Here is a 22437-nt window from a genome sequence, read left to right as displayed (position 1 = left end):
TCCTTATCCTTCCTCCAGCTTTCATTTTTCTTACTTCCTTCGCTCCACTCCTCTGCACTCCTCTTTCCCTGCTTTTACATTATTGCAGTTTTCCTCCTCCACTCTCCCGCTTTCCAAGATTATGTCCCAGTTCCCACATTCATCCACCTTTCGTCATCCACTCTCCCGCTCTCCACCAGATGGGTGACCTTCCTTCCACATTCATCCTTCTTCCCTCCTCTTCCTCTTCCTACTCCTCCTAATCTCATCCTTTATCATCACTTTTATCCTCTTCCCTTGGCCCTCGTTAGCTTCACGACTCTTCTCATCTTTTTTTATCTTTTCAGTCATTTCTATTTTTCTCCACTCTTCTTTTTACCTTCTCTTTTTATCCAAAGTCATTTCCACTCCTTTTCCTGCCCTCGTTCTCCTCTAGGCTCCGTTTCCTCCACACCTCATCCCTCGCCGTCCCTCCTACATCATTCCCTTCCTTACCTTCCTTCGGAGCTTTCCTTCCTTCACTCGCCACACTCACACCCTTTGTCATGCAGAACCGAGGCAGGAACGTTGTGTATGTTGATCTCTCTCTCTCTCTGTCTCTCTCTCTCTCTCTCTCTCTCTCTCTCTCTCTCTCTCTCTCTCTCTCTCTCTCTCTCTCTCTCTCTCTCTCTCTCTCTCTTTCTCTCTCTCTGGAATGGTTAGTTATCTTGATAAAGCCATTTTGCAATAAAATTATATTAAGTAGGTCATCAAAATGCGTTTCTCAAGTAGATTTTTTAAAAATTTTACTCAGAATTTTACTTCCAAGTAATTCAACTGGACAAACATTGCATGTATTTATTTTTTTTTTCGTTTTCATTTGTAAAGAATGTGTGCAGCGTCTCACGCACGCACGCACACACGCACACTCGCACGCACGCACTCACCCCCCACCCCCTTCCAAACACAGTCATATTTCAGCCTTAATCGGGCACAAATACAAATTTCATGAAACGCCCACATCTATCTAAAGTCAAACATACGACGTTTAATGGTTTATTGCTACTTAACTTAGGCTACAGCATGACTCAATGGACACAGAATGAGAGAATGAGCTTGTTGATTATGAAGTAACTGAGTGAGTGAGTAAAGCTGTGATTGAGGTACTGTTTGAGTGAGTGAATAACTGTGACTCAAGGAACAAGTTACAGTGTGATTGAGTGAGTGTGTAAATGAGTTAATGTGTGTGGTTGGTGAATGAATGAGTGAATGTATGCATGAGTTAGTAAATTAGTCAGTCATTCAGTCACCAGATCAGTCAGTAAACCAGTCAGAAAGTCAGTCATTCATTCACTCGTTTAATCAGTTAAAGGTTATGGGTGAGAGGCAACGAATGTGTGGGGAAGCTGAATAAATACTATAGTCTAAATCTATTTCATTATATTTTACTGGAAGCCAATTTATTTCCATCTACGTCACGCATTTAATTACTTGAAAACACACGAGGAAATTACCTTGATTTTTTAGACACTACTGCTAATATTAACCTTAAGCTCTTCATCTTTTCGTAATCTTAATGCATCATGGTGTTATTCTCTAATATAAATTCTGGAGAAAACAAAACCACAATCTTGCATTAATATTTCAGTCAGTATCAATTATTACAGTCACACACGAAAGGTTACATTCTAAAATGAGAAAAACTATTGGGAATTAAGCAAATGTATTCAGGATTGGCATTTTCATGTTCAGCGTCTGCATAATAATAGTGAGGAAAAAACAGAATACTTTCGGCAAAACAGACATTGCACCAACACCGAACACTTTTATAAATCTACTATTGCTCTTGAAATCAATCATTTTACTGGATCCCCCAAATAATAGAGAGGATCACAGGAACTAACACGAATCCAATTATTTCGTTGTTGTGGCTCCAATTCTTTTTAATTTCCATGACAAAAAGACCAGATAACGAAATATAAAGCCGAATACGGGATTAAAAGTCACAATCTCTCTCTCTCTCTCTCTCTCTCTCTCTCTCTCTCTCTCTCTCTCTCTCTCTCTCTCTCTCTCTCTCTCTCTCTCTCTCTCTCTCTCTCTCTCTCTCTCTCTCTCTCTCTCTCTCTCTCATTCCCTACCAATCACCAGTCAGCACCGCTCCCACAACCTTGATCAAGTTAGGACAACAAGCGTGAGCGGGACTTGTAATGTGCAGCCCCGAGCTTGTGTGCGTGCGAGAGGGCGTGAGTAGCGAGGGAGGGAAGCGAAGGGAAAGGAATTAACAAGAACAGGACCGAGAGTTAAAGAACGTAACATTCGTGGAAGAAAAATAGTTTAGGATGTAGAATAAATAGAATATGTTGTTTAAAAATGAAGTTAGGTAGAGAGACAGAGGGAGGGAGAGGGAGACACAGACACCTAAAAACACACACTCACACACACACACACACACACATCAATATACGAGCCAGAATAAGAGAAGGAAACAGGACAGAAAGCGGCTGGTGGTCAGAGTTTATGGATGAATACACAACTCAAATACCTCCTCTGCCCTTCTTTCATAACTCTCATCTTCCCCCCTACAAACTTTCTTCCTCGCTCCCTTTACCCTCTACTGTTCCCGTCTCCATATTTTTTTTCTATAAATAATAAATCTTAAGTAGACCCTTGATGAGAGACCTCGTCAATACAATCTGCTGTTTACAATACTGGTTTCAATTCAGTCCTTCACTATATATGCAGGACTTCGTGGTTTTCTATATTCCAACTCATGTCGTGTTTTATTTAATAAGTTTATGCAAGGTTCTCTTTCCTCGATTTCAGTTGCTCTCTTCAATATTTGTTCCTTATCCTACAAGTACTTTCGAATAACTAACTATAACCAATTCAAGTCCCTTTTCTTATCATCTTAAGCGTTTTCTGTCACAACCCATTATCTTATCACTAGCGTAAACTTTCTTAGCCTCTGCTCTATCCGGCATACTCCTCATTTCCCTAAGTATCGATTCCTTTCTCTCGCAATTCAGATATTTTCTCTCTTCTTCACTCCACGGTTCTTTGATTTCAATGTTCTACTTGACACGTTCTCTTGTTCCTTTATTCTTGCCTGCCCCCTCCCTCATTTCCCACATCTCGCGCCGCAGTCGATACCACCACAGACACACAGGGGTTGAGTGATCCATAACGCTTGCTTTTTCTTTCCTACACACCTTCAGCTAAGTTTTATTTCATACTTGACTGTCTCGATGAATGAGTGACCGTCAGGGAGACATATCGCCTGCCTCCCCTTTGAAAAAAATGTATAGCAATGCATCTTGGGTTTCTGTGTGTGTGTGTGTGTGTGTGTGTGTGTGTGTGTGTGTGTGTGTGTGTGTGTGTGTGTGTGTGTGTGTGTGTGTGTGTGTGTGTGTGTGTGTTGTGAATTACAGTATGTATATGTTGATGTGTTGCTAAGTGAGTCATCCACTTGTAACGAAGAGGAGGAGGAGGAGGAGGAGGAGGAGGAGCAAGAAGAAAACGAGAAAAAGAAAGACAAGTACATGTTGTTATCAATATGATTTTTTTAATATTAATTCATATTTCATGCGTTTTTAGCCTTAGTAATACTGAAAACTTAACTTATAACTAATGAAATATAAATTCTACGTGTCAGGCTAGCAGGTTGGGCAGGGGGAGGACGTAATGTGCGAGGATTTCGCTGACTGGTTGACTGGCACGCTACACGAGTGACGAGCTAATGAGTGAGCCCTCTGGCTGATGGCAAGGCTGTGAGGAGGACTGCAGGAAGACTGACGGATGAACACTAACAAATAAAAAACCGACATCAACCACACTTCAAATTGTCTGAGCGTGTGACTGACCAACTGACTAACAAATATTATTATACAGCAGAAACTAACCTCAGTATGGTTTTAATAACAGCCAAAGGGTGAGAGAAACTCGTGCAGAAAATTAAACACTGCCCAGGAGAAGGAAATGTGGAAATGTGAACAAACGTCAGTAGTACGAAATGTTTGAGTTTTGTTTCTTCTGAGCGGAGTTTCATTACACAGGACAGGAACGCAATTAACTCAATTAGCCAGGCTTTTCTCCCCGGGTAGAACTTTGTAAAGCACGATAACCAGAGAGAGAGAGAGAGAGAGAGAGAGAGAGAGAGAGAGAGAGAGAGAGAGAGAGAGAGAGAGAGAGAGAGAGAGAGAGAGAGAGAGAGAGAGAGAGAGAGAGAGAGAGAGAGAGAGAGAGAGAGAGAGAGAGACGAAAGTTAAAAAAAAAAACAAGTAACAGGATAATTGCTAAGAACTTAAATGAAACTCACTTAATTATACATTTGTTATCCCACTAGCGTACAAAACGAAGCACATTTGTCATAACAGTGAAGAAAATATAAATAACACTATTCAGAGAGAGAGAGATAGAGAGAGAGAGAGAGAGAGAGAGAGAGAGAGAGAGAGAGAGAGAGAGAGAGAGAGAGAGAGGAAGCAGCAGGAATTCATCATTACAACACCAGAGGGAGAACATTCTGGAGCTCAGTGTCACAACATCCCGAGGCAAACTTTCCGTCAAACACCAGAAGCACATCTCAGGGGCTTTCCGACGAAACATCTTGGTGGAAAAAAGGAATCATCGGTATTTCAGAGCGTGTATGTCTCTGGGAAGGGAGTTGTTGGATCGAGTCATGTGGATTAAAAAGTAGGTAGGTAAGTAAATGGATGGATGGATGGATAGATAGATAGACAGACAGACAGTTAGAGATAGATAGTTTGTTAACCAGAGAAAGCAGTTCTATAATGGGATCACATACAAATACTCGTACAATACTCGTACAAAATAAGACAATATACTGTACCTTTTACCTAATCCAATCAATATCTCCCTCTTTCAGGCCCTTAAATCAAAAGCTTCCATCCTTTTCTTACTCTTCCATTCCTTACTGTAATACTAATAGAAATAAGTCATTCTATCTCCGGCCAGCTAGATGTGTCTGTATGATTAACTATTTTATTTGTTTATTTATTCATTATATTCGTTTATTTATTTATTTATTTTTTCAGTTACGGGAAAGGACTCGTCGACACTTTCCATGTTATTTGGCACTTTTTTTTTCTGATTACTAACCATTCCGAGATATTTCTTCTTTCCCTACAGCCACTTTTAAGCATTATACTGGCTAGAAATTGTTTAATATATTGTTTTCTCTTTCTTTCTTTCTTTCTTGTCGTTGGTTATGAAGATTTCATTGTTTGTAGGTTGAGTTGAGTTGAGTTGAGTTGAGTTGAGTTGAGTTGAGTTGAGTTGAGTTGAGTTGAGTTGAGTTGAGTTGAGTTGAGTTGAGTTGAGTTGAGTTGAGTTGAGTTGAGTTGAGTTGAGTTGAGTTGAGTTGAGTTGAGTTGAGTTGAGTTGAGTTGAGTTGAGTTGAGTTGAGTTGAGTTGAGTTGAGTTGAGTTGAGTTGAGTTGAGTTGAGTTGAGTTGAGATGAGATGAGATGAGATGAGATGAGATGAGATGAGATGAGATGAGATGAGATGAGATGAGATGAGATGAGATGAGATGAGATGAGATGAGATGAGATGAGATGAGATGAGATGAGATGAGATGAGATGAGATGAGATGAGATGAGATGAGATGAGATGAGATGAGATGAGATGAGATGAGATGAGATGAGATGAGTTGAGTTGAGTTGAGTTGAGTTGAGTTGAGTTGAGTTGAGTTGAGTTGAGTTGAGTTGAGTTGAGTTGAGTTGAGTTGAGTTGAGTTGAGTTGAGTTGAGTTGAGTTGAGTTGAGTTGAGTTGAGTTGAGATGAGATGAGATGAGATGAGATGAGATGAGATGAGATGAGATGAGATGAGATGAGATGAGATGAGATGAGATGAGATGAGATGAGTTGAGTTGAGTTGAGTTGAGTTGAGTTGAGTTGAGCTGAGTTGAGGTGAGGTGAGCTGAGTGTTGTGTTGTGTTGTGTTATGTTGCGCTGCGCTATTCTGGATTGGGTTGGGTTGGGTTGGTTTAGTTTGGTCATGTTAGGTTAGGTTAGGATAGGATAAGTTAGGTTAGGTTAGGTTAGGTTAGGATAGGATAGGCTAGGTTAGGTTTAGTTTAGTTTAATTTAGTTTGATTTGGTTAGGTTAGGTTAGGGTGCATATCGCCATGAAGGGATGAAGAGAGCCAACACATCGCGGCTCTTCCAGTGAACTGCATCGTCATGTTGCCTTCAACGTTTATTGGGCGCTCTAGTGTTGATGAGAGCGCGTCCTCCCTTCCCCTTTATCTCCACTGCATGATCCAAACTCTTCTCTCCCTGCTGCTATAATGAATTCAGGCTCTTCTCCCTCACTCTTTTTCAGGACGCTTGGTTAAGTTTTTTTTTTTAAGAGAGGTAATTGCTACGCTACTAAATGTTTTATAATGTTTTACTCTTTGATTTCTATCTGGTAGTCATTTCGTGGATTTATATATTCAATAATTCATGTCATTCATTCCTTATTCATCAGCTTATTTACTTATATTTTACGATATTCAAGCATTAGTTTCCTGGTAATGAGAGAGAGAGAGAGAGAGAGAGAGAGAGAGAGAGAGAGAGAGAGAGAGAGAGAGAGAGAGAGAGAGAGAGAGAGAGAGAGAGAGAGAGTGTTTGAAATTCCTGATGGCTGGTCCATACCCTTACAGGTCTTTGGAGAGCATCATCATTGTCAGCGCCGCGTGGTGAGTACAAAGTGACAAATATATAGCCATCGTAAATCACGGGATGAACAAAGAGGAAAATGTTATTAGATATAAACACTAAAACTACCCATTCCTCGTATAGTAGATTTATTACACTTTTTTTTTGTTATTCTCTCTCTCTCTCTCTCTCTCTCTCTCTCTCTCTCTCTCTCTCTCTCTCTCTCTCTCTCTCTCTCTCTCTCTCTCTCTCTCTCTTTCGCTAGCTCTCAGCCTTTATTCCTCCGTGGCCGCCATCGCCGACAGCGTGAATGTTTTCCCTTTGTGTTTTCCTTCCTACATCCCACGCACTCCCACGGGGCGCTGCTGTTTTTCTGTGCAGGAATCCATCACTCTTATCGCCGAGCTCCCGCCACTCTGGAAGAGACGGAGTCGCTGTCTTCTCTCGATCCTCCATAGTATGACCAAAAAATTCCTCCTCCCAAAAGTTTCTTCTTTCCGCGCCTGTCGCAGCCCCATTTTCCCTCCAAACACTGGCGAGGTTATCCCTGCCCGCGTGAGGGTGTGGAAAGTGCAGATGCTTGGTTTTCTTGGCGTCTGGACTAGAAATGATACTTTCCTTTTACTTTTTTCTCTTTTCTTTCCTTCTTTTGTAGACATACAATAGGGACACTACTGTACATTCACTTTTTTTTCCTTCTACTGCGTTCTTTCTTGCCTTTGAACAAGTTCGAGAGACAATACATTTCCTTCTTCATTCTATTATTATCTATCCTTTCTTAGTACAACCATAAGAGTGAGAGTCATCTCTTCTTTCCTTCCTTCAACTGTCGTCTTCCGTTCCTGTGTACCAACACGAGAGCAAGAGTTTTTTTTTTCTTTCCTTTCTTCTGCTGTCGTCCTCCCTCCCTCTGCGCGGACACCAGTGGGTGTCCGCGTGTCTTTCCTTTTTCTTCCTCTGTTAGAGCACTTGTGGGAGTTTGATTGTCCCTAATTTCGTGTTTTACAGTAAAATATTCATGTCCTCCTCCTCTACGAGCGACATAGTGTTCCCTTTTGACAGTTTCCTTCCCACACACCGCCTGAGATATAATGTAGATGAGGGAAGAATGGAAGTCGGGATGTCTTGCTCTGTTTTTTTCCTGCTATAACATACTTGAGAGTAGCAGCAGCAACAGTAGTTTTAGTAGAAGCAATAGCTGTAATTGAGTAAATGGAAAATATGTCACTCTGTCAAAAAGTAACGAAAATAGCTCTAAAAATTACAATCTCCCACACATACACCCACGGCAAGAAGGGAAAGAAGAGGAGGAGGAGGATAAAGAAAAGGAAGAGAAGGGGGAGGTGGATCGGAGAGGACGGAGAGGACGGCAGGACGAGGTCAGTAACTAATTTTTCACTTATTGCACCTCGATTTTCCAAGTGGCGTAGTCGTTATGTCACAACAGCTAACGTTAAAGACCCAAATTATATAGTTTTGCTCATCCGGCAGAAAATAAACTGTGTCCCCTTGTACTGAAGCAAAAAGGGAGTAAAAATACCTGGGCTAAGAGAAAGGAAAGACGGAGCTGCCGTTAGAGGAAGACAGCGGGAAAATGAAATGTCTTGTCCATACTTAGGTTGTCCCACGTACCTCTCTACGCCAGCAGATGGAGGTGTGTGACCCCATCAGAGCCGCTGAAGCAGAAGGTGGGAGAAAGGAGGACGATGACGAAGAAAAGGGATAGTAATAACGACTAAGAAGAGGAGGAGAGCGAGAAGAGGAAGCAACGAAGAAGATGAAGGTGGTAGTAACGACTAAGAAGAAGAAGATGATGAAGAAGGAGAAAGAGAAGGAGAAGGAGAAGGAGAAGGAGAAAAAGAAGAAGAAGAAGAAGAAGAAGAAGAAGAAGAAGAAAAGAAAAAGAAGAAAAGAAAAAGAAGAAGAAAAGAAGAAGAAGAAGAAGAAGAAGAAGAAGAAGAAAGGAAAAGCACGAGAAGGAAGAAAGAGAAAAGGAGAAACAGGAAAAGAGGACAACGACGATGAAAAAAATATAATCATGTCAGAGGCGACAAGGACAAGGAATACCAAGAAGAAATAAAGAGGAAACAGAAGAAAATGCCTGAGAAACACTGAGAACGACAAGGAGAGAAAGGCAATGATAATAAAGAAACTGCAAACGAAAAAAGAAGAAGAGGACAAAGATGAGGATGAAAGGGAAGGATAAATAAAAAAAAAGAAACAAGAAAATATTATAGAGACAGAATGGGAACAAGAACGAAGGAAAGAGAAAAAGGCAATGATGATAAAGACAATGGGGAAGAAAATAAAGAAAACAAGGGTAAAGGATACGAATAAAAATGAAGAAACAAGAAAAAAAATACTGAGAAAGAGAAAAGGGCAATAATAATAATAAAGACAATAGCGAGGGAAAAGAAGAGGAGGACAGGGATGAGGACAATAGGACCATGAAACACTATACTCAGCGCACCATGAGAAGACGCCGGGCCATTGCCAACAAACACAAGCCATTTACTGATCTTCACGACCCTCTTCCTTCTTCTTCTCTTTCCTTCCTTTCCCTTCTCCTTCTCTCCTCCGTCACGTGTCCAGAATCCCTCCTTATCTTTGACTGTCCCTCCATCTCCTTCTCCACTTGTTACGTCCCACATGTCTCTTGTTGTTTTCCCTCCCACCGTCCTCCATGTATTTATCACCTACCATCACATTCCTCTCCTTCCCTTCCTTCCATTCCTTGCTACGTACCTACTAGTTCTGCCTCCTGTCTTTTTTTTTTTATTCTCTATTCGTCTCTGTTTACCTACCGTCTCATTCCTCTCCCTGTCCTCCCTGCTTTCTTGTCTACATCTCTCTTAGTTCTTTCCTCCTCTCCTCTTTCCTCTAGCCTTTCTTCTCTACAACATGTACACTTTCTTCCTCAATTTTCTCTCTCCTCTCTCGGGTTTCCTTTCCTTCATTTCTGTTTACCTACGATCTCATTCTTTTCCCTCTCCTCCCTCTGCTATTCTATACATTTCTACCTGGTCTATCTTCTGGCCTTCCTTCCGTCCTCTTCCGCCTTTTAACATCTACATATTTCCTCCCGGTAACCAGTCACCCATTGAAGATCTAAACTCCGTGAATATTTCGCTGCCAAGTTTCTATGTACAAAATTCATTTCTTACATTACTAGTCTTACGTCCTCCAACTTCTATCTCCATTCTGCTTGCCGTTACCTCGCTTTCCAACACCCATAATCAACAATTTCATCCGCAAACACTTGAAAGTTTTTTGCATGGCCTTCGTGATCAGGTTATTGGAAAAAGGAAGATCAACAATGAAGGAAGCGCAAACATTACCTGCCTGTAACATCATCGGTCCTCCTCCTCCTCCTCCTCCTCCTCCTACTCAATATCCAAAACCCAAACAACACTGTGTATTCTATAAAGAGTTTCGTAAAAATAGGTGATGATGTGGTATTCTGGTGCTTTGAATCGCTCGCCTGTATGTCTCTTTACACCCTTTTCCTCCTTCCTCCTTCCTCCTTTCCCTTACTGCCTTCATCCTTCTCCTTAGTCTCTTTCACTTTTTTCCCATAGCACCTCTCATCTTCTATTTCGCTCCCATATTTCTTTAGTTAGTTGTTTGCTTATTTTTTGTTATCTTTCGCTTCATTTTTTTTCCTTCCTTTCTCATTTTACCTTTCCTCCTCCCTCCATCATTTTTCTTCTTGCATCTTCCTTCTTATTTTCTTCTTCCTCCTCCTCTTGTTGTTGTTGTTGTTGTTGTTGTTGTTGTTGTTGTTGTTGTTGTTGTTGTTGTTGTTGTTGTTGTTGTTGTTGTTGTTGTTGTTGTTGTTGTTGTTGTTGTTGTTGTTGTTGTTGTTGTTGTCGTCGTCGTCGTCGTCCTCGTCGTCGTCGTTGTCCCAGTCTTCTCCTCCTCCTCTTCCTCCTCCTCCTCCTTTTTCTTCTTCTTCTTTTCTTTCTTTTTTCTCCTTCTTCGTCGTCTTCTTTTCCTCCTCCTCCTCCTCCTCCTCCTCCTCCTCCTCCTCCTCCTCCTCCTCCTCCTCCTCCTCCTCCTCCTCCTCCTCCTCCTCCTCCTCCTCTCTACCTCTACCTCCCGTCATTTATATTTTCTCATCATAGCTCAGGTGTCACTCCTACCTGTTATTAATATAAAGCCCCAATGGTGAGGGGAACGTCTCTCTCTCTCTCTCTCTCTCTCTCTCTCTCTCTCTCTCTCTCTCTCTCTCTCTCTCTCTCTCTCTCTCTCTCTCTCTCTCTCTCTCTCTGTATGGCGGTGACAGTTTCCGATAACACAGGTCGCAGCTGAGGGATAAATCACAGGAGCCGCACAATAACCAGCGCTATGTCAAGAGTAACTAATGAGAAAAATCCTATACGTGAGGAAAGAGAGAAATACATAGTGCTCGCCTCACCTCACCTCGCCTCGCCTGATGACGCGTGCTGTTTCTGGTGTTATTGATTTGCGTCTAAATTACGACCACTCATAAAAGGTATAGGTCTTTTTTTGCACCCCATTACGATACAAAGGAGACCAATTGCTAGCCTTTCAAGACGAGGAAGACAATTATGCGCAGAAGGGTGGAGAGGAGAGAGAGTGTGTTTGGGTGGGAGTGAATGGGAGAGAGAGAGAGAGAGTGAGTGAGCAGATGAGAGTATGAAAACTGCAAATGTGTGAGCAAATATATAAACAGGTGTAAAAAAGCGTATGGAAGGGAGGAAGCAAGCGAAAGTGAGAGTAATCGTGTATGAGACAGCTTGAATCAATTGTTTTTGCCAAGTTAAGGAGAATGCATACTTCTACAATCATAACATCCGTCCACCAACACTGCGCTTCCCTTAAAATATGCGATGGTTATCTCTTGTTTTTGGTGGTACCACTTAAGTACATACTCCTGTGTAGCCTTTCATCACCAAAATCTACGGAGTTTGCTAGACTTTTTTAACATATGATTGGAAAGAGAGAGAGAGAGAGAGAGAGAGAGAGAGAGAGAGAGAGAGAGAGAGAGAGAGAGAGAGAGAGAGAGAGAGAGAGAGAGAGAGAGAGAGAGAGAGAGAGAGAGAGAGAGAGAGAGAGAGAGAGAGAGAGAGAGACTGCTTGCTGTGCGTGTTTCTTACAATTAGGGATAACTGATCTACTGTTATTTGACTGTCACACGGGAATTAATGATGACAAGTCTTCTTCCATACTACACACTACACTTTATGACAATCTTGCTATATTCCCATTGATCCCTTATTGTTAAAGAGATTTACGACGATTTGATAATAATAAGCTTTGCGACGGGTCACCATTAATCGAGCAGATCACAAGGGCACAAGTCAGTGATCAATACGTATGTAAAGTTATGATGGTACTTGAAAGATGAATTAGTAATGGAACAACAATAAAAATAACACTTTGAATGATGTAACATGAGAGGAAACTATAAGGTAGAAAACGCAAAAGGAAGCAGTAGGACTTTAATTTCTCCAGGAATTTCACAGTCTTCTCATTCCCCCTGAGGAAGACTGCCAGAATGCTACAGAAAGTAAATTACCCTAGCTTCAATTTATGTTTTCCTATATCAGTAACTCTCATAATTTTGTTTCTTCCTTTGACAAAGATTAAAATATGTAACAATGAGAGACGCTTGATGGTAGTACAAGAAATAAACTCTTCGGAGATCACTACCCAATATTACACTCATCAACATTCTCTATATTTCTTAGAAAATTTCAAACTGAAACACTAGAAACACTTAGGCAGCCTCTGTCCGAATGTTCCCAATTCCTGCCTAAACAAGTGTCCGCTCAATTGCTTCCTCTCACTAAACAGATATCATGTTATTTATGTTGATGTCTCACTGCAAGTAACAACACACTGGATGAAAACGTGTGGGCATTACCTTCTACTTCCACCGTCTGTCACTGCCACGTCCAGCTACCTGTCTCGTCCCTCCTGCCACACCCACGTCATAAAAGAGGCGGAAATGACGCTGGTGTAGGTCAGTAACTAGTGCTAGGAATCTGAATCTTACGAATTTAGTGACCTCCGAACTATTATTGCAAAATTTGAGGAAATCCAAGAGATGCCATACCTTATACTGTCCGCTGACGGCTCGTTAGATATCTCAACTTATGTCCTGTCTTATACGGTGGGCTGTTTAGTATCAGTGATCTCCGTACTATTACTGCAACGTCCGTGGGCAACTAAGAGATGCAGTGTCATATCCTATCTTACATTTCTCTTTAGTTCAGATGATATAGTTTCTAAATAAAGATTCGTTTGGACCTGCCAGTACATGTATTTGTTTTTCCCACGTACAGAGTTAACATATCGATTATGGCGTTAAGGGAGTAAATACCAGCACCATCAACGGCAAATTTTAAGATATGCAACATAAAAGAGAATGATACGACAAAAATACAGCACCAGCACCACCACAAGAAGGGACTACAGCTACATAACTTTTCCCAGCAGACGTGTATAGAAAGCTACAACTTCCGCAAGCAGCCACGAAGGTCAGGCGGCTCCCCCCAAGACCCACCAGGAGGGCAGCTCGTCAAGGAACACCAAGACGCAGACTCCATCCCCACAAGCTCCCCTCGTCACGCCACCACATCATGAACCAGCCTCTCCCTCCCTTTCTCCTCCTTCTCACTAAGCCATCTTCACGAGGGTAAAAATTGCCGATAAATATCCCAGAACCTCCCATCTCCGCCTCGCCTTCACTGCCATCTGCTGGGCCATAAATATCACCAGGACCTTGACGTTACAAGACAAAAAAGGTTGAAAAAGAGACCAAGGGGACCGTAACGCCCGCCTCTTCGTTTCTCCCATAAGAGGCACGTGTGAGATACGATACGATTATGTTTATTCCTCGAAGATCCCGTTTTTCAGGCGCTTTCTCCTCGCTAGACGCACGCACGATATCCCGGCAATCCAGTAACCACCTAACATACATATACAGGGACAATGACAAGTGCTTCTATCTTTCAATGGTCCTTTTTTTCTTCTTCGTACCTTTTCTCTCCACTCGTGTCTTCCGCTTCCGCACTTTACTCTTCCCTCCGCCAGCATTAGCAGCAGCAGCAGCAGCAGCATGGAAATTGTCCTGAAATGTTACGTCAATTCCGGAGGGGAACCCAATTTGGCGGAATGGGTTTAGGCGGAATTAATTCTATTGGCTTATTTTACTCCTTGGAGGGTACGGAACGCGTCCTCTGTTACCTGGGATGGAGGGAGGATGGCTACGCAAAGCAGGCAAGAAGGAAGGTGAAATATCACACATGATTCATCCTCTTTCCATACACATATCTTCGTCAGAAAATAACATTCACTCATCATTTGGCCTTGACTCAATTATACCTACTCATTAGGAGAGGTTTTATCAGATTCTTCCTTACAAAGTTTCAATATCTTATACGACACGGTTTCTACTTCTTAATGGATATTTTTTTTTTTTTTTTTTGTGTGTGTGTCAATATAATATTATGTACTCGACTCCTCCTGCTCAAACTTCTGCATCTCCGTCAACATTCACTTTTCTTTAGTGTTGGGTGTACGCTACAGCACGTGTCCCAAAGGTGACCTTCACGAAGACAATACATCCTTGAGAGGAGGAGTATCCGCAAGGACTCGTACACATCGCACAAGAGGGACTATGAACTCAAAGAAGGAAATTTTCAAGTACATTAGCATATTTTACACGGCAACCCTTTGTTAGCGGCAAGAAAAAAAATCTTCCCTCCCACTTTAGTAAATTAACAATCACCTGAAGAGAATGAGTTAATGTACCGACGCCGTGGTTTGTAGCTTGTGGTCTTTGTCAATGCTTCCTGGACATGGCTGCCTCGGGACACAGCCTGTGGCGTTCCAGCTTTTTTTTTTTTTTTTTGTCACATCAGTCTGACGAATTTTCTGCTTCCTATTACTTTATGAACGTCCTTATCTGATATTTCAAACAAATGGTTAAGTAAGCCTAAAGGTGACCTTTCATACTGTGCTCGTGTGTGTGTGTGTGTGTGTGTGTGTGTGTGTGTGTGTGTGTGTGTGTGTGTGTGTGTGTGTGTGTGTGTGTGTGTGTGTGTGTGTGTGTGTGTGTGTGTGTGTGTGTGTGTGTGTGTGTGTGTGTGTGTGTGTGTGCTCCCTTAACGTAAGTGAACGTTACGACTATTTCATCCTGCAGTTTGCGTTCTGCTTCACTTCCTAATGACATCGGTGACACAGAATACTCCCTACCATCCATTAATAGCTGCCGAGGTTTCCGTCTCATAGTTACTTTTCAGTCATGAGCAAAAATCAAATATCGTTCCCTCCGCATCTGGGAACCACTTTAAAATTTTAAAACACCTATTACGCTCTCATAAAGGCAGCACTTTTCAACAGGGACAAATTTTTTAATGAGAAAGTCTGTTGTGAAAATTTAACGGACAAGGATGGCATTAAAATCTGACTTTTCCATATTCTGCTAACCGAGAATATAAAAGTACATACAAGTAAAGTTTTTCCTTTCTTTCTGTCAGTCTAGTCCAGAATCCTTTTAGCTTCGCTCATCACTCCGTTTTGATTTTTTCCCCCGTGTGTGTAGAGCCGCGTTCACTGCTATACTGAATATTTGTGGTAGTATCCCAGGCATTTCGTGGTCATTTTTTTTATTTATTTCAAAGAATATTACATCTGTTTGCGTTAACCGTTCACCAGTCTAAATCCACCGCTATTTCAGAGCAGCACGGAGAACAATATATATTTTTCCCAGGTATTACTGAATAGGCAACTTTATGTGGCGAACAAATCCTGTAAGAGTTATTCCGTGCAACATTAGAAAGTAAAAATGCTTTTATATTAATAAAAGTATCTTGAACCAGCAAGAATGCAGAATATTTATACTTTTAATAGAATGATTTTCGGATAAGCAAGAATGTCAGGGCGCAAGTAACATCACTATTCTGAAACGCTTTACTCTCTCATTAGGACCATTTTCAAATTCCACAGAAGAAATTAGTAGTGTTCTCACGAATCTCTTTCTTGATGATGATATAGAAATTTTTTAATGTCTCACTAAAACCGCAAAAAACACCCTTTAAAAACCCGTGTAATTTCAAATATTTATCCAGAGTGCGGCGTGGAAGCGTTTCAGAATATAGCCCTAAAATGAACAGCTTCCCTAGTGATGAGTGACGCTTGTGTAGTGTCCGCCGCTCCACTGGAACTCGTGAGGCTTATCTTTGGCACTTCCTGGCGGGGTGCACAATGCCTCGTGGCTGGCGGCGTTGTCTTCACACACCGGGGAGAAGAGTGAGGTCATCCTACCAAAATGCTATACCTGAAATATTTTCGGTTGTAGATACGAGACAGCAGCTTTATAATAATTTTAGCGTAAAGAAAAAGCCGCGCACTCATTATTTTTGTGGATGTTGGTACTCGACAATGGCCAGATGGTTTCCCGTTTCTGTCAGTTTTAGGGTGGTAAGCCATCCCTTCCAAATTTTCTGTAAGCTCCCTTTTAAAATACGTTGTTGGCAGGCTTTCAGTGACATTCTCCATTACAGACAGAATTCCTACAACAAACTAAGTGAAATAAGAGGAACGTAACAGTAAGGGAACATTAGTATAACAAGGGCCACAGAAAGGTCACCAAGTTCAAGTTAGGCGGAAATAAACTTGGACACAAAATATCTCTCGCCATAAACGCTCCGCCACAACACATCCATATGAGTCCTCGCCGCCAGCACTCTCCCAAACCCCCTGTTCCAGCCGCCTATTGACCACGAGCAGACCACTGGCGGTTCAAAAACAAAGGCCAGCCATGCGTTACCTCAAAGGCTAAATATCTTCGTTTCAGGTGAGCGTCCATAAAGTGAAGCGAAACAGGCGGGTGGAAGCGTGGCCCAGCGGTTCAAACTATTATCCACTGGGGCGCAACACCTGGCGGACTCAGGCACTAGGAAGTGACCACAGAGGGCAGGAATACATTGGTATGTACAAGCCGTGAGGTACATAGATAGATAGGTTTGCAAACAGTTAGGTAGGCATCCAAACGCAAACAGATCAGTATGCATGCATTGGTGTACACACACACACACACACACACACACACACACACACACACACACACACACACACTTTACATTCTCCTTAAATTACGGCATTAATCAATATTTGTCGTGTGTGTTAGCATGTATCTATATTTATATGCATATTCATGCTTGTATGTGGATGCTTGCCGATGCTCACATATATTTGAGTAAACTATACGTGTCTTCTTTTTTTTTTTTTTAAGAGGGGCTCTGGCCTAGGTGTAATTAATTATTCACCAACAGACAATCAACAGAACCCCATTCCAACAGAGGTCACCGAGGCCCGCACCCAGCCAGTCTTCCACACAACTCTCGCTAGCTTCCGTGGCAGCACACCTTGAAAGGCGAGGATGCGGCCACCAATGAACACACGGGGCGACCTTCAGTGGTGACATTCTCCCGTTGAAAAGTTTTATAAATCCAAGGAAAGTGAGAAAAATTAAAGTCTCCTATTCTATATTCCTTGTTCCTTATACTATTCATACAATGCACATGCGAGGGGGAGGGAGGGGGACTTCAATGGCAACATTCTCTCGTTGGAAAGTTTTATGAAATAACGATAGTGGAAAATAATGAAGGTCTCATATTTTGTCCTCCTGTGAGTACGCTTACACTATTCATGAAAGATATTAATAATGCACCAAAAATTCCTAACAATAAAAAAAATAAAATAAAAAATAGCAATATATTTCTTACATACCTTATTTCTCATTTTTCTTATAAATTTCACGCCATCTTTTTCATTGCTTCACCGAATCACGTCCTTTATTGCGTCCAGCTTCACCAAACTTCTGCTAGAGTTATGTAACGATTAAGAGAACCTTCTCTTCACCACCACTCCTACTGATGCTTCGGTCAAGTAAAGAAGGTAACACTTGGATGACTGAGGAATACATAGAAGGAACGGACGCACCACCAGATCAAGAGAATACGAGAACGCCAAACAACTGAAACCACGCACCGTTTATGTGATTCAATGACTGATGTTCGGTGTGGTAGCATTTACATAACAACTGATCTCCCCAAGCACCACTTCTACATACGTCAATGCTTAACCCTGCCTGACTCACCGAGAATGTCTTGCCACTATTCTTAAGATCAAATACACTTCCATGTACTCTGACACATACCAACACGAAGAAATACAGAACTTTACCCTCTCTGTGGAAAGTACTCAAGATCAGGTCAGTTCTGAAGGGTCGTTGAGTCAGTAGGGGGCAAAAGGAGGTTGAAGGGGAAGTAGAGAAGAGCGGAGAGTGGACAAGAAAAGGACAGAAGGGAGATCGAAGAAAGGTGGTAGCGAGGAAAAGAAAGGGAAGAGTAAGTGAGGAGAAATGTTAGATGGGGAGAGGAAAAGGAAGGGAAGGGAAGTAAGGAAAGATGATGGCAGGATCAGAAAGCGGAAGCGATGGGAGGAAAGGAGAGCTAGGATGGAAAGGAAGAGAAAGAGAGATGATGTACTGGTGGCCGGGAGGAAAACGGGAAGAGAGAGAGAGAGAGAGAGAGAGAGAGAGAGAGAGAGAGAGAGAGAGAGAGAGAGAGAGAGAGAGAGAGAGAGAGAGAGAGAGAGAGAGAGAGAGAGAGAGAGAGAAACGATTAAATGTCAACAAGATGAAAAGAAGCATGTCGGAAGTAGGAGTGGTGAGAGAAGAGAAAAAAAACAATAAAAAGTGAAAAGGTAAAAAGGAAAAAAGACTGAAAAGAAAAAAAAAATGTTAGACTGCAAGGAAAGACTAGAGAAGAGGAAAGGAGGAAGCTAAGGTAAGAGCGAGGGGAAATGAGACTTAGGGGTTGTGAGAAGTGGAGTTAAGTGAAGTGCGGCAGAGGCGAGGAAGGAAGCTAATAGACCTGAAAAAGAGCTAAAAGAATTATTGCCCCCACGTGTGTAAAGGCAGGAGTAAATATATAGACAGGAACTATGTGAGTGTGGTGGCAGGAGGGAGTGTCAGTGGGAATATATATTATACTAAATTTAAAATGCATGAAGAAGAGAGAGAGAGAGAGAGAGAGAGAGAGAGAGAGAGAGAGAGAGAGAGAGAGAGAGAGAGAGAGAGAGAGAGAGAGTATATTCTCTCTCTCTCTCTCTCTCTCTCTCTCTCTCTCTCTCTCTCTCTCTCTCTCTCTCTCTCTCTCTCTCTCTCTCTCTCTCTACGGCTGATTGAGAAATGTTGATCGAACACGGCAGTCGTATGAGAGAGGGTGAGGGAAAGGGAGAGGGAGAGGGGGAGAGGGGAGGAGGAAAGAAGAATTGATGGAGGTAAAAGAGGGAAGGGTGAGGGAGGACAAGAGGCTGAGTAAGGCAAGGTCAGAAAATACTGAGGGGGAAGAGAAATGAGGAGGGAGATGTAAAGGAAGAGGAGTCATAAAATAGGAGTGAAAGGAAAAGAAGAAAGATGAACATTGAGAGAAGGGAGAAAGTAAGAGGGAGGTTGGAAGAAGAGAAACGAAAGTGAACGAGTTTCAGGAAAAGGAAGAAAGGAAGGGAGGAAAGGAGGGAAGAAGGAATAAGTAAGGAAGGAAGGAAGGAAGGAAGGAAGGAAGGAAGGAAGGAAGGAAGGAAGGAAGGAAGGAAGGAAGGAAGGAAGGACGGAAGGAAATATGGAAGGAAAGATGGATGAATGGAAGGAAGGAAGGAAGGAAGGAAGGAAGGATAGATAGATGGATGGATGGAAGGAAGGAAGGAAGGAAGGAAGGAAGGAAGGAAGGAAGGAAGGAAGGAAGGAAAGAAGGAAGGAAGGAAGGATAGATGAATGGATGGAAGGAAAGAAGGAAAGAAGAAAGGCAGGATGGATGTATGAAAGGAAGGAAGGAAGGAAGGAAGGAAGGAAAGAAGGAAAAAGGAAGCAAGAAGAAAAGGAGGAAAACGAGTGGACAAAAGAAAAGTAGAATTGTGGACGTAAAGAAGAAAACAAAAATGAACGGAAGAAGGAAGAGTGGAAAAAGAAAACTGGAGTGAAAGGAGAAAAATGGAGAGGGAAGAGAGGGACACGTCATGAATACAAAGTTACATAAGGGAGTCACTTCACGAGAACTGCTTCACGAGAACTACTCTGCTATATTAAACTTGACTATTTTTAACCTGTACATTATTTGAAGGCTTTGAAAAAAAATTGTTATATCCAACCAACAAACTCCACACCTTGTATCTGTCCAGCTCCGTCCCACTCTCGTTTATTGTATAAGGTTTTGTAAATGTGCTGCTCTATTTATCAGCGAGGCATTATGTAGTAGTCTCGAGGAGGCGATTAATATTAATTTGCTACAGAGAGAGAGGAGGAAAGGAAAGGTTATGAATTAACACTTAGACAATCCATATAATTTCAAAGGTATTTCGAGACTCCGGCACCCACAGAAAGGTGTCTCGCTCACCTCAGCCTCATAAAGTTCATAATTATAATATACGAGTACACTTCCATATATTTCCATCACAAGTATTTGCCGGATAATATTATTTCAGTCTAATAATATTATTTCACCTGCATTTAGTTGTGTTATTTACATATGAAAGTAGGTCGCTCACTATTTGCATCTGAATTTTTGTATTTATAAGAGTGAATAATATTAGCATTAATGAGAAACTGAGCATGTCACTCACAGTCAGGTTGTCAAAATTAGGAACCTTTTTATTGCCTCCACTAGAAATGTTTCAACAGCGTTCGTAGTGTAAATGCAAAATAAAACAATTTGATGAGAGCTATTACTCATACAAGCTTTTCAAAATTATCAAAAAAGGGAAAAATTCGAGCTGAGTACATATTTTTTTTTATTTTATTATTATTATTATTTATTATTTTTTTTTTTTTTTTCATCCTAGGAATCAAGAGTAAAAGTTGCGAATTGTATTTGGAATCGCAAGAGCAGGTGGGGCGAAGCTGAGAGGCAGGTAACATCAGGTCGCATCACGCCACGTTATGAATTCGACACGGAAACATAAAAAAGAATGAGATGCAACACTTGAAAACTAAGGAGGAAAAGCTTCCATTTCCCGTTCTTGAGACACCCTGGTAACGTGCAGACGACAGTAACTGGCTTCTTGCAGTTTCTCTTATGATACTACGTTCTTACACGGAAATGCAAAAAAATTACAAAAGTTACAAAAGTTTTCACTCCTGAGACAGTTTCCCTTATGGTATTATATTCTTATACTGACAACACACCATACACATAAACAGCACATCCACACCACAGGCTGCACCAATACACCACAATAATTTCTCAACGAGTCTCAAAGAGTCATTAATTAAATCTAAGAAATAGCATAAAAGTGGCTCTTAGGGAGGAACAATTTAGGAGGACTAACGAACAACACACTGGGGACATCACACTACCAAACAACAGGACTCAAGCACCGGCAACACACGCGAAGCTAACACACGCTAGCCCACCAGCTAAACCTCACCCATTCCCAGCACAACCGCCCTCTTCACGTGGCTTCCTCGGGGGTAGAAGTGCAATTAGGAATTCCGTGGAAGTTTTGAGATTCCACGAAGAAGGAGATAATGGCTAAATGTCCTTAATCTTCCTCTACAATGCAGCTTCCGGGGACTTTCTCTTCTCCCTTACTTTCCTTCTCGTTTTAGACCTCTTTCATCTCCTCCACTGGTCCACGCCTAACCCTTTCTTCTCTCCTTTTAGCCTTTCCCTCCCGGTAACGATAATGGAGGGATTATTAGGGGTGATTAAATAATGCATTTCAGTGATGGAGAGTGCTGCGCTGCTGGGAACCAAGAGAACTGCCGGGTATTGTCTGGAGGCGCCGAGCAAAATGAGGGGAGGAGGTGCGTGAAGGAAGACCAAAAGACTTCTAAAAATATTCCTCGCTCCACGTGAATAGGAGACCAGTGAGGCAGCACGGCGTAAGATTAAGGGAAAATAACATTCGCTGCACACAAAAATGTTGACAGCATAAACGTTTTAGGAAAGAGATTGGTTAATTTAGTTTCTGAGGTGTTTTGATGCTTCCCTCTTAACCACTTGACTGCTTATACGTTTATTTTATTTGAGTGACCCTTGACCATTCTCCTCAGCAATAATTAAGCCACACGCACAGCTAAAAGCTTCACCAGTACTTGAACATTTTCTGTCCTGTGAGTGATACCTTCCAAAACTGTAGTCTAAGTCTGCACTGAACCATTTGGTTACGCTGAATAAAAGCCATAACAGTCAAAGGGTCAAAGGAACTTAAGCCAGGGGATTAAAGGAGAACACAGGAGTGCTGAAAAAATGTATGTAGCCTATTCATATTCACATTATTCATACTTATATTATTCATATTACTAATTATTATGATTATTATGATTATTATTATTATTATTATTATTATTATTATTATAATTATCATTATTATTATTATTATTATTATTATTATTATCTTTATAATGAAAATCCATGTAAGGACATTAGGGGAAAATCATAAAACTGGTTTAGGCCCAAGCAAGGTCTCCCCAATGAGCAAACATAAATGTGAAAAATTAATGAAGGAAAAGGTAAAATAAAAGAAGAGATAAATACCTAGTTAGAAAACAGGAAGGTGTTAACTTTTGTTTTAAAGTTATCTATGGCATCTTCAAAAACAATCTCATCAGTAAGTAAATTCTACAGTTTAGTCAAATTGGGATAAATGTACGGAAAAATTAGTTGGTTGAAAAAGCCCGCTCATTGAAGCGTAAATTATGAATAAATTGATGGGGTAATGCTCTGTGAAGAGGATGCTCATTATTATTGACAATTTTGGAAAACAGTCATTGCATTAATCA

This window comes from Scylla paramamosain, chromosome 1 (assembly GCF_035594125.1).
Source record: "Scylla paramamosain isolate STU-SP2022 chromosome 1, ASM3559412v1, whole genome shotgun sequence".
Taxonomy (NCBI): Eukaryota; Metazoa; Arthropoda; class Malacostraca; order Decapoda; family Portunidae; genus Scylla; species Scylla paramamosain.
This window is presented reverse-complemented; position numbering follows the sequence as displayed.